We start from the raw sequence: 17650 nt of genomic DNA, 5'->3' as shown, positions 1-17650 counted from the left end.
CATGGATCAATGGTATCTTCAGCCACTACATTTGTTTAGGCATAATCCATTTATGCGAAAATCAAGTTACTGCTGGCCTGCTTTTTCTTTACTGGAAACAATTGATAACATTACTTCAGAAGAAATTAATCCAGAGAATTAATTAACAGAATCTAGTATCCAATAAATGTAGTCTTGAGAAAGATTTTGTGGGTGGTCAATTGTGACATTAGATGGAAAGTAAAAAAATACATACTGCTAGCTGTTTTCCATAATCAAACAGAAGTAACAGAAAAGGAACAAACAGGATGACATTGACTTTGGAGAGAAGTAAATAGGCCAGTTATTGTACCTGTCACAGAAAAGCTTGGAGAACAATTTTTTTCATATTTTTTGGCTTAGGCCCATTTTAAGGGCTTAAATTTTTGGAAGAAATACTTTGAAAAATAAAAACAAGAAAAGATTGTTTACAAGCCAGTGAGATTTATACTGCAGAAACTGCACTGGTGCTTTAGGATCAAATTCAACCCAAGTCAGTGGAAGAAAAAAAAGTTAGTGCTTCCTACCTTCATCATAATTCCTATAACTTTTAGTAAAATAAGTTTTTACAATTCAAGGATGTGGACCTTACCTATGATTATAGTTAATGCAATTTGGCTGATGAGTGGTAATCTCCATAACTGTAGTACAGGAATTTTCTATTTTGAGTCCAGTCCATTTTTTAAAAATTATTATTTTATTGTTATTATCGATGGACTGCACTTAAAAATACAAATGGAGATCAGTGTGCTATTTCACGAGGGCTCTGTGTGTGTGCAGCCAAGTACTTTGAGCCAGATTTTCAAAGGTATTTAAGAGTCTGAACTTTCAGAGAGATGCCTAAGAGGATCTTTGAGAGACTGTCTGCATGTTTAAGCAGCTAAATGACTTTAAATATCTCGGATTATTTTTGAGAGATTTAGACAAGTGTTTAAGCACCTTCTTGAAACAGGGTTTTAGTAAGAGTGAAGGTCTCTTAAAATCCTTAATAGGTCATATTTTTCTGGGGATGGGAGTTGTTCATGCACCTACCAAATGGGAAAAATGTTTCTAAAAACTAGTCGTGTTTCATTTGAGAACTCCTTAAAAACTGGCTTTTACTGCTTACTCCAGTAGATGTAACTTTAAGGAAAAAGAATCCACTTTCTAGATAGAAATTCTATTTTAAGCCATTTTTCTCTTGACCCATAGGCCTACGTATGCCTGACTTAACTCTGTGGGCTGTAGCTTGTCACAGAGAATGATTCTGCTTTTGGAAGCTGTGCTCATTCAGCATGTTTGCTAACTTAGCAGCAAAGTGCTTCTGTATTTGCTTTGTCTTGGTTTCTGAGCAGTGACTCACTTACTGAAACATTTCTTCTTCTCTCTTTTTTTTTTTTTTTTTACTTATTGGAATTGATTGTGTGTGTGAAATTCAGAATGTTGTGATTGCAGGATTGTATGCTGTCAGTTTTTCTAGCAGGTATTATATGCTTATAGGACCTTGTGTTTCACTAATTACTCTGACTAAAGAATAACTGAACTAGGAAAACATGCTCTATTGATATTCACATTAGATATCTTTTTGGTACAGTCTTACTTGTAAAATTAGGGATTTTTCAAAGATGGATATTTTTTGGATGTATTTAAATTAGTAGTTGCTTTTTTTTCAGAAAAAAAAGCCCTGAGGCATGTGTAAAACTAGTAGCTACATAAAGCTGAAGAATCAGATGTCTACTGGGCAAATTGACAGAACTCATTAATCTTAAACGCAGTGTACTGTAGAGTCTGTCCTTTCATGCACCTGCCCATGCCTGAAGTAATTACATGATGGCACTATTAATACTGAAGAGCTTGAGTGGGGATAGGGTTATCTTCTCTTCCTAGTAATTGATTGCTAGCTGATTAGTGGACAACATTTCTCCTGCAGTATAATTGCCTTTCAGCTATTGTAGCCTCTCTAACCTGGGGTTAGACCCATCTTACTGGTTTTGAGGCCCTGGCAATAGCACCACAGACAAAGTAATGAACTGGAACTCAGTCACTGTGAATTCCCCAAACAGAAGATGACTAGTTAAATGTATTTCAATGATAGCATATTTTACAGGGAATCAGACAACGTTCCCTCCTGCCTCTTCTTTCTATGAAGATATTTTCAAACCCTCTGCTTCCTGTGTGGAAAAGCAGACAGTTGACTTCTATTAAATCACATCTGTTGCTTGTATAAAGTTATTATCTAAAATATATCAGATCTGTGTAATAAGCTTGTATGTTCTTCTGTGACCCTATAGAAATAGAAATCTATATATTTGCTTCTTTAGAAGCAAACTGGTAATAAAGGAGCATATGAATTCTGTAGTGGGGTCTCAGAGATCTGCTGGTTTCTAAATATAATTATGTTCTCATGTTCTGAAAGTTGACTCTCTGATATTTTTGTTGAAATCTGGTAGATATCAGGCTGCTGCTTGGTTAAATCTGTCAAAAGAGGCATCTTTTACTCAGAGAGAGTAGATGATTTCCAGGGCTACAAATGCTGCAGCATTTTTCTCTCCCTGTGACCCTTGGTGCCGTACTGGCTTGGGGACTCAGAGACCTGCTGACCAACTATACTTGGTGTGCAGGTTCATGAAGGTGGAGGTGAAAGATTATGCTGCAGGCAATGTGACAGATCTGAATTTTAGGATTAAGTTGGATATGAAATAAATGCTAATTTCCACCCACCAGCTTTCTGCTTACCTGAAAAATAACTCCTACCTTGCATAAGCCTTGCATCATGCTCTGTTTCTCTTTTGTATAACTCTGCACTAAACCAGAGTCATATTAATCTTTGAGCTTTCTTATGTTGGTCCTGGAATCATATGGGATGGGAGAGCAGTGGTACAGCAAAGAAATGTCTAATTTCTGCCTGAATGCTGAACCATGTACATAAACAGATTATCAGTTTATTCTATGGTACGCTCAAATGACTAATTCTATTAACATTTTCTAAAGACTTCTGGTTGGCCCTGTTCAGTACAATTGCTTAGCTTAATCACCAAAGTGGATGTCTAGATTTAAATTATGCAACCAGTTCCCTAGATCCCTATTTCCAAAGGTATTTAGAAGCAGTTATGAATGCTACCCAGTATTATTTCCAGTCTTATGTCTATGAATCCAGCCAGAGGCATGTTCCTAAGATAAAAATGCAAGAACACACAGTTGTCCACGGTGTGACATAACCTGCCTGGAAGGACATTTCATTTTCTAACTTTTGTAAATTACCAGGTACCCAAAAGAATGATGGTTTGCCTCAGGAATGGTACTAAACTGGTCAGATATCTAAGTGACTTCTGGCTTTCTGCTTGTGGCATGCCCTCAAAAATAATACAAACAGCTGAAATGATGGAGTACTTTGACTGATGATTTTGTAGTAGCCTGTGGGCTGTGGAAAGGTTCATATGGAAATCAAATCCCCTGCCAACTGACTTGCATGAGTGCTAGTTTAGGTCTCAGACATGCTTTTTCTCTGCTAATGGAGATTTTTACCTGACTAGTGATTCTCAAAACAAACTTCTGACAGATATGTAGCATTTATAGAGAAACTATAGGGGAAAGACAAACTGAGTTTTGTGTACACTTAACTGGTGACATGACTGCTATTAAACATTCACTCTTCAGATCTAGGAAATGAGCCTCATGCGAACTGGAGCTGAGAGAAAGCAAGGTCTCCTGTGCAGGGTATCTCTTTGCTCCATGGCATGGCCAGCCTTCAAGAAACTGAACTCTGTGCACCTGTGAAGATTCACCACACAAACCCACTTACACTGCATTGTTTAACAGCTTCATGTACTGGTTGGATTTTACAAGGAGACACCATAGTTTATACTCCATGTCCTTATACAGTATTCAGTTAAGTTGTCCTTTAAACATTCGCCTGGGATTACAAACTGAGCCTCTGCCTTTCTCGGTGAGTTAGCATTGATATAAAAATGTCTAGCATACAAACTCATGCAAAATGCAGCACTTTTCAGCATTTATAGGAGGATGACAGGGCATTAGGGATGGATATTACAGAGTCTTCAGGTCATAATAGAAGTGTGTTGTCAGGAAAGGGGAAAAGCCTCCTCATTTTTTTCCAGATTTCCTTTGTTTTTGGCAAATATAAAACAGCCCATTCTTCGCACCATAAAATTTAAACCAAGAATCTTGAGCTGCATAATTCCTTAAAGCAGTCCTTATAGCTCTCTTAACTGTTAAGACCTCATTTGTTGGACAAAAGGAGAAAAAGCAGTCCTCCCCAAGTAAATGCTAAAGGATTTTTAGAAAATTTTAATGTAATATATGCATACACTTATTCTAAGTGGGCATATATTATGTGTCATAAAAAATCTTTCAAATGTTAAGACTGCAAAATGAAACTTTCAAGTCAGGAAATGCCAGCATTAAGGTTGCTCCTTTAAAAGCATTTCCCTGCTTTGTGGCAATGTTTCATGAACAGTCTTTAATTATTGGATCACATGCTGGTTTTTTTTCCTACAGGACCACTGCCTCATTCACTGCACAGATGGGTTATGTTCTTAGAGTTCAGCATTTTAGCTTCGTTGTTTCATGTGTGACCCTAACTCATATTATGTGGGAAATACTCATATCCTGCTCTAATTAGAGAAAATTTCACTTCCACATGGGCTTATCTGGGCTACTCACTACTGTCATGCAAAATGCTTCTCAAACGTTACACATTAATTTTCATGATTCCTTTAGAAAGGGGAAGTTGTGTGTCCGTTTTACAAAGGGAGGACTGAAGCACAGAATGACGGTTATAATCTTACCCAGGTATTTGGTCCAAAATACTCAGGCCCTGATTTTTCAGGATGCTTATAGGAGTATATGATAATGTTTATGCTCACTGCCAGAGTTCCTCTTGATTTTGATCAAGGTGTAAAAGCTTTTAACACTTCCAGAAATTTCAAATTAGGCATCTAGAACACAAAGGACTCTTTCCAGCCATTTGGGCTCCTAGCCCAGACACAGGTTGTTATAGCTAGGAAATCCAGAAGACATTAATAGGAAGTCCTTGTGTACTCCAGACTCTTTACTGCAAGTCTCTCAAACTCCTCATCACATTCTATTCAACTTTGGACCTTTTGAACAAAAACAAATTCTCAAGAAAAATCAGAAGAGATGAAAGGCATTTTCACTACTGTTAACGACTAAAATGATTTACAATGGCAAATATTTTTTAAAAGAAAAGACTGTGCTTCATGAGAAACACTCCTTCTTAACCCGTATTTTTGCTAAGATGACCTGAGAAAAATGTGTTTCCTGAACCTCTGATCTGATTGGTTTAACTCTTATGATGTGAGCAAGACCTGGCTTGTGAAAATCCCAGACTTCTAGCTTCCAGTCCGTGTATTTGATGTCTTACCAGTTAGACTCTTTACATTCAATAATCCATCTCCTTTTTTAATACTTGCTTCCCAGATGCATGCATTTACTCATTGAATCTACATCTAACCTCCACAAAGAAACTTTCAAGATCCTTTGATCTTGACAAGCAGGTAAAGAAGGTAAAGCAGGAGTCAGAATGAAGTTCTCAGTCCTTCATCCGTCTTGCGTATGAGGCTGTATTTCTTTTTTTGCTATGGATCATAAGAATTCATTTTGTTGAATGAAATGAGAAGACGGACACAAGGAGCATATTTAATACTCTCCAGTGCTAGTAGTTTGCAACCTGAAGCAGATGTGGACCTTAGAATGTTAACACCAAGGGGGGTTGTGTACTGATCCCTTCCCATTGATCTCAGTAGAGATCAATTGACGCTCTCAGATTTCAGCACCAGGAACATTTCTTCAAATGCATAAACGTTTGCAGTCAGGGATGGTAACTGTTAAGAGTAGTAGGTTGCCAACACTCAATTAGGCATATGTTTTTGTAGATATTTTGTATAGAAAATTTCAGCCCAAGCAGCTGAAGCTGGACATGGTGCCAAGGGAAGTGTCATGGGAAGTGCTGGGCAACCTTAACTACAGGTGACATTACTGGCTCCACCTGTAGTATATACTCTTCAACTATTTAAGCAATGTTGTCCTTCGCTATCATGTTTCTTGCATTGAACTTTTTGAATAGTAAGCCTGAAAATAGCAAGCTGAGCTCATTAGCAGATTAGGTGTTGCAGTGAATTCATGTGTGCAGTGGTAGTTCTCCTTCTTCAGTTTGATAGGGTTTCTTTTAGAGAGCAATTACATCTGATTGACATGTTTTCATGTGCCTCTAGCCTTGACTCCTTCTTACTAAACAATTCTAGATCAAGGACAGTGACTTTTCTACTGCCATTAACTAAAATCAGGATCCAGGAGAAAAAGTTAAATACCTTTTAAGATGCAACTTGAAACGAATTATAAAATATGTATAAAGAGGAATATATTTTGGTTTCATATACTGTAGTTGTTGAAAGTCAAGCAAAAAACATAGTTTAAGGCATGGGCGTGCATTAAAATTAAGAAACAAATTCTGTGTTTCTACTTCAGCAAAGCAAAATGAAGTAGAGGGCCAAATCCTATCATTAAATGTGCATATAGCTTTTCTGTGTAATTTGCACTTTATAATTCACATTAAATGATATAATTTAGTGAAGTTTTATACTAATAATGCTACTATATATCCTGAAAACCTAGTAAGTAGAAATTACTTTTTTCTAAAATTAAATGTTTCACCATAAAAAAAATGCATTCTTGAAGATACCAAGTGTTCTTGCCCAGTGGATTTTGTCATTTATGGGAAAAGCCTTGTTTTGAAAAGGATTAAGGGCTCAAAAATTAAACAAACAAAAATCATTCCTCCCTTACTAAATCCACTATAGCTGAATGTTTGCTTTAGTTTTAATTCAGTTTTTTATCTTGTACTTGTATTGGTTTTTGAGGCTTTTTTTCGAATTTAAAATTTTATGTATGGGTTAAAATGAAACGAGTCTATTCTCCTGCTCCCTTTGCACCCCAGACTCAAGGGATGTGTTTTTACATCCCTTATATGCACCTATTATGATCTGTAAGCAGAAATTATTTGGTTGAATTTGTGTTTTAATGAAGTTGAAAGCAGCTCTCAGGATTGTCCAATGAAGAGTTTTTGCCTGAGCACAGCAAATGAATACAAGCAAAAACTACAATTGCTCTCCTTTCATAAATCAATGGCTCTTTTTTCTGATGCCTGTCTTGGGAAGCTACGTAACAATTTGCGTTACTTAAACGATCCCATTGAATCCCATTTGAAGTAAGTTGTCACGCTCTAGCTTTTGAATATATTCTGCCTTTCTCAGTGGAGATAGTCCAGGTCATGTGGCTGCAGAAGATGTTGACTAAATTATGTACTTGATGTCTGTCTCGCCCTGAGGATTTCTTAAAAAGGATTATTTATCCCTTTGATTTTTTTATATATATTTAAGTATATATTATATAAGAGTGCAATGTAAAATTAATGTATTGGGTTTGCCAAAACTAGAAATTCCAGGTAATATCATGCAAAGCAATAATGGCTCTGTTAGTAATTTCATGTTTTGCATTGAATTATCCTGCATTATAAGTTGTAGTAGCCCAGTGTGGTCACACATATAGTTGTCTTGCATTTTTCCTTAAATAGTTACTTTCCCATTTATTTCAGACTTTCCTTTCCCTGCTATTGCTCACACTCAGTTAAGTGCTATGCTATATTGGTGTTACTAACTACAGAGTATGCCAGGTGTACTTTTCTTTTTGACAACAAAAGTTCAGATGACAAAACTGTTTTGTTTCTATGCATTTTTCCCTGAAAACTTACCATAATAAAATAGTTCTCTCTTGCCAAAATAACAGTTTAGTATAGTAATTAGTGAGTTCTGCCAAAGTATCTGTTCCAGCAAGGAATTGCATTTGGGAGCTCTTCTATTTTTTTCCCTTGAGCACTGACCACAGAACTTAATTAACTTTCTTTTCCATCATAAATTCCAGTGCAGGCAATGACCACTGTGTCCTCCCCCACTCCTACGTGTTCACTTATGATAAATTGTCCCTTACTCAGCCAATCTGGAGGCAGGTGCCTGTATGAATCTCAGGGGTTACACAGACTGTACTATCCACAGGGCTGATTAATAACGAGCTTTTCACTGAACCCCCTTCTTTATTCTGTGTTCATGCTTCAGTGAAATAGGGAGAAGTTTATGGTAAAATGAGAGGTTTCCTCCCCTCCCAATTATACTTCTCATTTGAACTGATGTCTTTTGGAATTGATTTGCATGTGCATGCTGCAAGGTGCCTGCACTTACCCCCTTGACCCACATGGCCATTCCTGTGGTGTATTGTAAATACAACCTTTGACCCCTTTCTTTTTCTCAGTAACTCCTCTATTTGTAAATATAGGAGTTACATTTGCATCGGTGTCTTTCCTCTCTCTGCATCTCCTCTTCCCTTCTTGTCAACACTGCATTTCTAGTCAGCTCCAGCTGAACCACTATTGCCCAACAGTTTGTGTAAAGGATCTTCTATTTTGTTTGTAACTTTGCCTGTGAGGTTTTTATACATAGAAATCACTAAAAGTTGTGATCAATTTGATTGAACATTTCAGGAGACACTTTCTAGGAGTCTGTCTATGTCTTAACACACACATCTGTAAACATAGTCAGGAGCCCAGTTTTAATCCCAGAGCTATGAAACACAGGCTGTTATGTGTCCATGGGAATAGAAGCTGCAGTGCACATTATGCTGGATTTCCTAGGCGAAGTGCTGTGGTGCTGTGCAGATGCACGAGCCTGGGTTCGAACAGTAAACTAAAAGGACACAGTAACTCAAGGGCCAGTGCTGTCATGCAGTGTTCGCTTTTGGGTCTTTGTCTGGCTCACTTAAAAGTCTCCACACCACACTCCTTGGAGGTGAGAGTCTCTCCAGCAGACCTGAAGTGTAGACAAGTGTAGCATCTGAAGTGTAGACAAGGCCTAGGCTACTCTGGAAATGAAAAGTTGCTTTCTTCCCGCTCTGGTCATGAGGCATTTCTGAAAGCATCAGTTCCTTTTTATAGGGAAATCTTTCCAGACCTCTAATAACCTCTTTTTTTAAATTTTTTTTTTTTTCCTGCTTTTGCTCCACTGTTTCGGAGCTCTGATTACTAAACTAGAACTAGGAATTAGGGATAGGAAGGTTGCCCTCAAATTAGGTGTTTAATTCTTTCCTTGCCTTAATATAACACTGTATTTTTGTTTGCTTTTGATTTGGTTTAAAAATATTGTGAATTCTGAGCAGACAATTTCATTGCGCTGTCAGCAAGAATGTTTTTGTGTTTCTTTTGTGGTGGCAACTTTTTTGTCCCCAAATTGCATGTGAATACAGCAAACACACCACTTTCATTTGATGGAATTCCCTAGTGTCTTGTTGAATTTATTGTAGCTGATCACTGGGGAAAAGATTTTGGCCATGATTGACTCCTGTTCTTTGGTTATTTCCAGCACTAGAGAATTTAGTCTTCATTCAGTGTCAAGTGTACTGCAGGCCTGACTGGTTTTGATATACTGCTTCATCACTCTTTATTTTAATCTTTTTCCTTAATGCTTGGTCTCCAGTACCTTTGCATATTTTAGTTCTGTCCATGACCTATTGATTTTTACGTAATTTTCTTATTTCCTGTTCAAGGCAGTTCTTTTTTTTTCTTTTCCCTGTTCCCACCATTCTCATGCATGAGAAAACACTCAGGAAGGATATCAGAAAAGGCAGTGTGAACTTCCATGTAGTCATTGTTGTTCTTGGTTCAAACCCAAAGCAATCCATAACTAAATCAAGCTCAAATGTCTTGTCATCGGATTGAGGATGGATGTTTTAATTACTAAGAGGTTCCAAAAGGGGAGGGGACAAAAAGCCTACTTGAAAGAATAAGCTTTATTATCTCCTGCTGCTGTATGTGACTTCATCATATAAAGCTGTCAACTTGACTTTCCCTCTCAAAAATATCCTCATGAAATTTTTTGATAATTATTGGAGGGTTAAACTGAAGTAGTATTTAACTACAGTTTATGATTCCTTTAATTTTGCTAGGCAGACTGTCACTAATGAGAAGTGTGATGTTTCAACTTCCTGCATTTTTCGCTTATTATCCAGGTCTAACTATAGTTTTGTTATTATCTTGCATTCAAAATAAAAGCAGGACACAGAAAAAAATAGATGTCATGCTGAGCCCAAACATCACCAAACAAAAGGCTGTTTCATACATAAAGGTTTCTGTCTGATCTTCAGATCAGCCCTTAAAAAAGCATAACAACAATTAATGCCAGGGGGTTTTCTGCTTACTTTTGATAAGGACACTCTAAAGCAGGAAGATTTATGGTAGGGGGTGTTGGTGTTGTTTCCTTGGTGAAAACAGTCATATTCACATGCCTTCAAGATGAGAGTTTTTATATTTCAGTGGAGTAAGCTTGGCTTGTTAAAAAAAATGCTGGATGTTTCTAAGATGCTTCATGATACCATAGTGGCATAACAGGAGCAATCTCTACTTAGGAGAGGTCCTTTCTCCCTGTTGGAGAACTTTCTAAAGGATGAAGGAATCTTATGAGGTTTTCAGACATTATTTATAATGTATTTCAGTGGAGTATCAATCACCAACAATTTATTAGGAACTGGTGCTTACAGCCTGAAAGTTCTAACAACTACCAGTAGCAATGAATTCAGTATGTGGTATGGTTTTATTTGCAAGTAAAAGAACCTATTTGCTTTTATCAGTTGAAAAGCCAAGGACTAATTATTTCCATTTGGGTATTATATTAGCAAGGTTTGGCTTTTGCCTCAGGTGAGAAAGAGAGCTTTATTTATTTTTTTTTTAGTGCCTGATGCTTTTACTGATTGCAGTATTGGACATGCAGGAAGGAGGTTTCAGTGGTTTCCACTGTGGCAGTCTGTGGTTGGACTGGTTGTGAACCCATTTCTCAGAGAAATGCCTGTGGTCTGTGTTATCAGCTACACTGTGAGTGCTATTGGCAGCACTGACACAGACTCAGCTCTGCTGCTCCATGTGTTAGTAATGTTCCGATGGATCAAAATGCATTCCAGGCTGGGTTTGTGCTTTTCATTTACATACCCTTCGTCCTTATAGGGAGAGCTTGGCAATGAGCTGCATCTTCCCATCATACTCTCACCTGAGTCTCCTTATTTATATACTTTTTTTCTTAATGATTTCTTTTCCTGATGTAGAATATCTTCAGATAAGGATACAAAGTCAATGTTAGGAACTACAGTAGCAAGGAACTTGGTTGTTGCAATTCAGAGTAAAATTTGTTCCAGCAAGTCCCATGTTGTCTAAAATGCTAATGCATGAGGTTTTAATGAGATGCCTTTTGTAAAAACATACCTTGAATTCTGAATACCATAGTGAAATCTTTAGTGTGTTGGGTTCAAAGCTGTTTGGATGGTGACAGGATCTTGAAGAAGTATCACAACCTATAGCTTTAAGTCTAGGCTACCTGCCATTCAGCATATTACGTGGGGAGTTGATTACAGCTGCTTTGTATAAGAGCTGCCATACATTTAGGATAAACATCAGAAGCCATAGACCCTTGAAAGGCTAAGCTAAGGCTAGACCAGACAGGGGCTGAGCTACATGGAGAGAAGACTTCACTGTGGAACAGATGCAAAACCAGAAATTGGGAAATTCATCCTTGTGGGGGAGGAGGATGAGGGCATTTGAGTGCTACAGATGAAAGAGCAGACAGAGCCAGTATGGCAGAGGCAGAGGGTGGATGGTCAGGAAATGAAGACAACATGACCCTGAAAGAAAGCTAGAAGGGAGCCCATGAGCACAGGCTAGAAAAAAAGCAGCATACTGCACTGAGCATCTGCTGTTTTCCCACTTTGTTCAGGGGAACAAGACATATATATTTTTGAAAATAAGTAGCTTTGCATCAAAGAAATACCCTGACTCTGTCGTCAACTTCTCCATGTAAAAGGGAAAAGAATACATAAGATGCTGAATGTTTGCTACTGTGTTACATAGCATTATTTATCTCTCTGCCTGTAGCAAGGAACATATGAGGCTGCTGAGGCTACGTGCTGAGGGCCTTATGGCACATTTTAAAAGGTATTTAAGCTCCTGAAGATGTAGAGGCACCTAGCGGAGTTTTTAAAAACACCCAGGATCCTAACTCTCTTCATAGACAATGGCAATTAGATTCCTAGGTGTTTTAGAGAGATCCTATTAAAAGACCTCTAGGTCTTTCAGTGCTTTGGAAAGGATGCACCTTCATGCCTTAATCTGAACTGCTTTTGACTGTGGAAATCTTATGGCTGGTCTTTAGTGCTGACAAATGTATTGGTCTTTTCTCTCTATTGCTTATTCATTCCAGGTGACAAGAGAAACAGACCATGTATTTTTGAAGAAAACAAACAGGGCTTTAAGTGGAAGCTTAGCTATTGAATGGCTTTTTTCGTTTTCGCTGTTCTCTGGGGTCTTGGTAGTAAAAGCAACCCATTCACTCAGCTTCATGAGTGTTGTGATACAGGCTACTTGGGAATGACATATAGTGGTCAGGGGTCAAATCCAGAAAGTCACATTTTTGGCAAGGAAAATTAGTAATATAATTGTAAACAGTGTCTCAGTGTACTGAAGCCCTGCCATCATTAACACAATCAACATGGCAATGTTCTGTTTGAAATGTTTATTAGACTTTGTTCTTCTTATTTTCCAAAATTTCCCCTTTCGTGCAGAAGCCGTTTTAGGTTGCAAGAGTTGGATTTGGCTTTTTTATTTTCTGTATGCAGCCACACGCTGGCTATTAATTAATACAACTTAAAGATGGCAAATATTTATCCTTGGGAAAGTGCACAGTATTATCCCAAGTAGCATCTATGCAATGCAGCTCTTAAAATGATTCCTATGATTCACCCCAGACATCCTGTAATAAGCAATGCTCAGTATTCAAAACAGAAAAAAAATAGTGGAGTCTGGCCATCATCTTTTCAGGAATTCTTGAGTGTTGGCTCACTCACAGAAAGGTATAAGTCTTGGCACTGTTATTTTTAACTGGAAGAATGCGGAGTATTTTGTTGTTTCCTAAAATATTTTCCTAAGCCCTGCTTTCTGCATAGCTGTGGCATCTCAGTAATTCTGAACAGGAAAAAATTCTGAAGTTATTTTCTGTGTTAACTTCAGTGGCTGCTGTTTGCCATTTTGATTATATTGCCAAATTTTGAAGGTCACCCTGTCTTTAGCAGTCCCATCAGAACAAAGTGCTAATGCTGACTTTTTTCCTGACAATGTAGAGCTTTAACTAGCACACAAGAGGAGTCCATCAAAACTTTATCCTCCACTGAGTATTATTGCATTTGTAAAGATAATATTAATACACATTTCTAATGCTCCATGGATCATTTTCTGGCAGTGGACCAATAATTGGGTATAAAACATTAACAACTAAAAAGGAATACTGATTCCTTTGGGCTTATAATTGTTGTTCATTACAAATTGCTACCAAAATAGGCCTGAGCTGATTCATAGAGAATTAAGTGGATTTGGTTTAGTAATGTTTTCAGGTTTCTGAATAAATTATGAATGCATCTTGTCTGTTAGACGGAGCCACTGACATTATGAAATGATAATGAACAGATCTGCAAGAGAAAAACAGCCTCAGCTGATCATCCTGTTCAAAACCTATTAAGGTTTGATGAAATGAGAAGATTTTTTCCTTCCATGTATAGACGTGCAACAAGTCATAAGTTGAGGACTTTAATAATATATTTTCTTCACAAGCAATAACACAGCAATTAGGAAGTGCTCACTGAGGTAGAAATAATGGTAACTGCTGCACAGATTAGCTTTGCTAAAGGGAGCTCTCAGACATACAGTAAAACAACATATTCCAGGTTCCTGTTGGTGTGTAATTTCTACTTTATTTACTTATCATCTCAGTTAAAGAGGACTCCTGGCAGTAATGAGGCTACATAAATGCACATAGAATACTATAAGATGTTACAAATTATATAAAAGATAAATCTAATGATTACCTATTATAATGACAGTGCAATCACTGGGGAAATTGTACAGTTCTGAGAAGCCCGTGGCTGGCAAAAATGCCACTGCATAGTGTATTATTTCTGAGCTTTTGCTCCTCCGTGGCTGTTTGTAAGAGGTGTGTAATTCACTTGGAAGGCAGCTGCTAAACACAAGGGCTCACAAATCTTCATCTAGTGCAGCAATACTTACAAGTACTGTGGTAAGTATGAAGATAACAGTCCTGAAAACTTGGAGGTGTTTTCTTGCTGGAAATTCAGAGTATTGTTGCCACTGTGGTAAAAATAAGATAACATGACTGCCAAAATGAATCACTTATACTCTTAACTGCCTTAAAAATAAACATGAAAAAAATGCCACTTACTGCAAGTTCTGTCAAAAGAAGGTATGTTCAAGTCCATCAGTGCTAACTCAGGGAAATGGATATTAGTATCTCAGAGCCCCAGCAGAGTTTTAATCTTTAAAATCTGCAAGGACCCTGACTCTGATGCCTCAGATGTAGAACATTAAAAAAAAAGTCAAAGAGAATTTAGTCATAGATTAAGCGTAGTACATTTAGAATATGTGCTTACAGTAAAACATTTGTAAAATAGCAAATGTTAATTAAAATAAATTATGATTAAAAAGCTCTTCAGAAGTGTCGATTTTTTTTTTCTTTTTATGCTAGATGATAATACCTAAATTCTACCCTCTCCTCCTGTGGAGGAATTGATAGGATTAAATATGTAATTTCAGATGTAAAGGTAATATAGGAGGTCTGTTACTGAGTGGTATGGAGATATTAGAGGCATTCTGTGCTGAGTAACTTCTGGTATTTGTGTAAGTGAAATATGTGAACGAGAGCCAAAACTAAGATTTTAATAAACAAGTGACTAAAGTTAAGCTGTTAAATGTTCTCTGTAACAGCTGAGCATTTGGTATTTAAAATCTAAGTGCTTACTAATTTAGGAAACTAAATATTAATTTACTAACCGTAGCCATGTTGTGTTGTGAAATATTGGCCTTGAAGAAGACATAGTGATTTGTTGTTGTTGTTGTTGTTATTATTATTGAGTGAACAAAGAGAATAGTAGTTGGTAGATTGTAGTAAGGTGTAGACTAGAAGTGAGTGTAGACTCCATGGGCTTTTTTGAGTAAGCCCTGGAAGTGAATGGCAGAGAGAGTGGCTATGGTGTGTTCACGCTCTCTGCAAAATGGTGCAGTGGTTGAAACTGGACCTGGAATGGAAAGGTGCCTGCAGGAAGGGTGCCAAACAATCTTCTAGTCTATGAGAGGATCTGAATGGGGAAGATTAGACACTTGATTTTTATGATTGGTGGTTTACACACTTGATGGCAGAGGAAGGGAATGAAAGTTATGAGGAATGACAGGAACTAGCCTCTTGGAGCTAAAGAGGGAGTATAAATAAGACACATCTGTATTTGAGAATACTCTTTTTATTCAGGGAAAGTGTTCACTCTCCAAGATATTTGTCTGACAATGAGTTCTTTTCTACTATCCTTGTTCACCTCTGGAAGTTCAAGATTGGGACTAGCCTTTTTCCTCCTCCTTGAATACTATTACAATGAAGGGCACAAAAATAACATCCTTCTTGGAGATCTCTAGGAACAACTGCAGTCTCTCAAAAGAGAAATTTCTGGAGAAGAAAATGAAGGCATTTGTCAACAGGCTGCAAGGCTCATAAGAGGAATTGTTAAGGTAATAAGCAATTGAATAAAACTACCTGAATTTTGCCTGAAAAAGGTGTCTATATTCAATTACTCTGAAGAAATCAATATGTATATTGTTAAACGGTATGACCTGAAGTCAGTGGACTTCAAATGTTTTAGGCCTTGTGCTGTGTTTGCGTGTTTGACTGAAATGGCAGACTCCTGCTCTCATTTACCAATTCCAGTACTTTGGGATTTGCTTCAAACTGGTCAAAAGTCATCAAGGGAAAGACAGACAGCTTATAGGGCTGTGTCACCCTGTTTTCTGTTTGCATGACCTAGGCATACTTCCATTTTTTACAAAGATGCCCATTTCAGAAGTTCTTTCCATGACCCAGGATTTAATTAGTGCTCTAAAAAATACAGGAACTCCATCTTCCTTAACCAGTCACTCTTGTAGTATCTTTAGTGTCTCTATGAGATTATATCAATGTCAAGAAAAGTGAGCCAATTTTTATATGACAGCCAGAAACTCTTCCAGCAACTGTTGGTGAGCGATAATGTCTTAAACTAAAAGGCACAGAAGACTCCCTAGCTGCTTCCCTGCAGTGACAGTCATGTGACTGCCAGCTCGTGGCTGAAGCAAAGAAGATGATGTCCTCACTGACACACCAAGTTCTCCCTGGTTTGTGAGGTATAAACTGATTCCCTTTCATGTGTATATATCTGGTGGTGTGGAACTATACCATCAAGAAATGTATGTCTTCAATAAGGCAGCACAGCTTACCAGTACTATAAGCTATAGATTATACCAGCGTACTGTGCCTGACTCAATCTCCCTGTGCTAAATCATGTCAGAATCTGAAATTCACTGTTCCATAAAAAAGGATAGAGGGAGCCAAAATATCTGTGCACACAGATATGTGCATGTATATAGCAAAAAATTATAAGTCATTTGGAGACTCTTAACAATCCCTGCCAAATCCCCTGGGAATGTTTTTTCCCAGGTTAGATTTCCAAGGGAAATGACAGAAGCCCAGTCACTCTGGGTCATTTACAGCCAGACCAGAAAAAGCACCTCAGCATTTTAGAGCAGGAGGAAATCCTGCTCTGGCAGAGCAATGTTATTAATGACCATTAAGTCTTGTGCATCTATAAGATAAATTTTGCTCAGCACAGATATGCCTCATTTTGTTAAATCACTATTCACATTTGAGAGTGTCCCTTCTTATTATTTTTTGAGATCAAAGCCATAAGATGCAACAGGCAATAAATGCATTAGTATAAGTAGTCCTTTTTTAAAAGTTTAGGAATTAGAAGTAACTCACATTGTATAAATCATATGGCATAATTATTGCATTTAAATGTTACATTACACTTACGTTTACATTAATTCTTAATAGGTCTGATTTTTTTTCTTCTGAACACATAATTGGAAACTATATTTTCCCTCTTATTCTAATTAAAATATTTTAATAAATGTTTATTTAGATACTATGTCATGGAAGGTTGCAGCCTTGGCTGCCTAATGTAATGTAAAAATCAATTAGATGCAGAAAAATATCTGGTTTTAATTTACAAAGACTAGATATCTGCCTGATCGCTGCTGGGTAGCAATATCCATAACGTTTTATATATTAAAATAGTAATGATTAGTATTAATCTTGGACATACTGAAGTATTTACCTATTCATGTATTCAAAGGTAATCTGTTTTCTTGAATGCAGCTTTTGAGTTGCCGTATTGTATCATTTCTTTACCACAATGTCTTCTACAGTGGTTTGAAAGCAATTTCTAACATGCATCATGTACTTGAGGTTTATTTGTCTCATGCAGAGATCAGCATGCAAACACTGCTGCATATGTAAGCCTTGGAACTAATTGCATGCAAAACAATGCAAAGATTTTAACACTGTACAGCAATTAATAATATCTCTGCTAGTGTAAGTATGTTTCCTTCCCCATACTCTCTTCCTCCAACCATAAATCATTTCCAACCTGTCAGAATGGATCT

Source organism: Pipra filicauda, unplaced genomic scaffold, assembly GCF_003945595.2.
Source record: "Pipra filicauda isolate LSUMZ 115617 unplaced genomic scaffold, ASM394559v2 scaffold112_size3218982_pilon, whole genome shotgun sequence".
NCBI lineage: Eukaryota > Metazoa > Chordata > Aves > Passeriformes > Pipridae > Pipra > Pipra filicauda.
The sequence above is the reverse complement of the archived record's forward strand: the minus strand, read 5'-3'. Positions refer to the sequence as shown.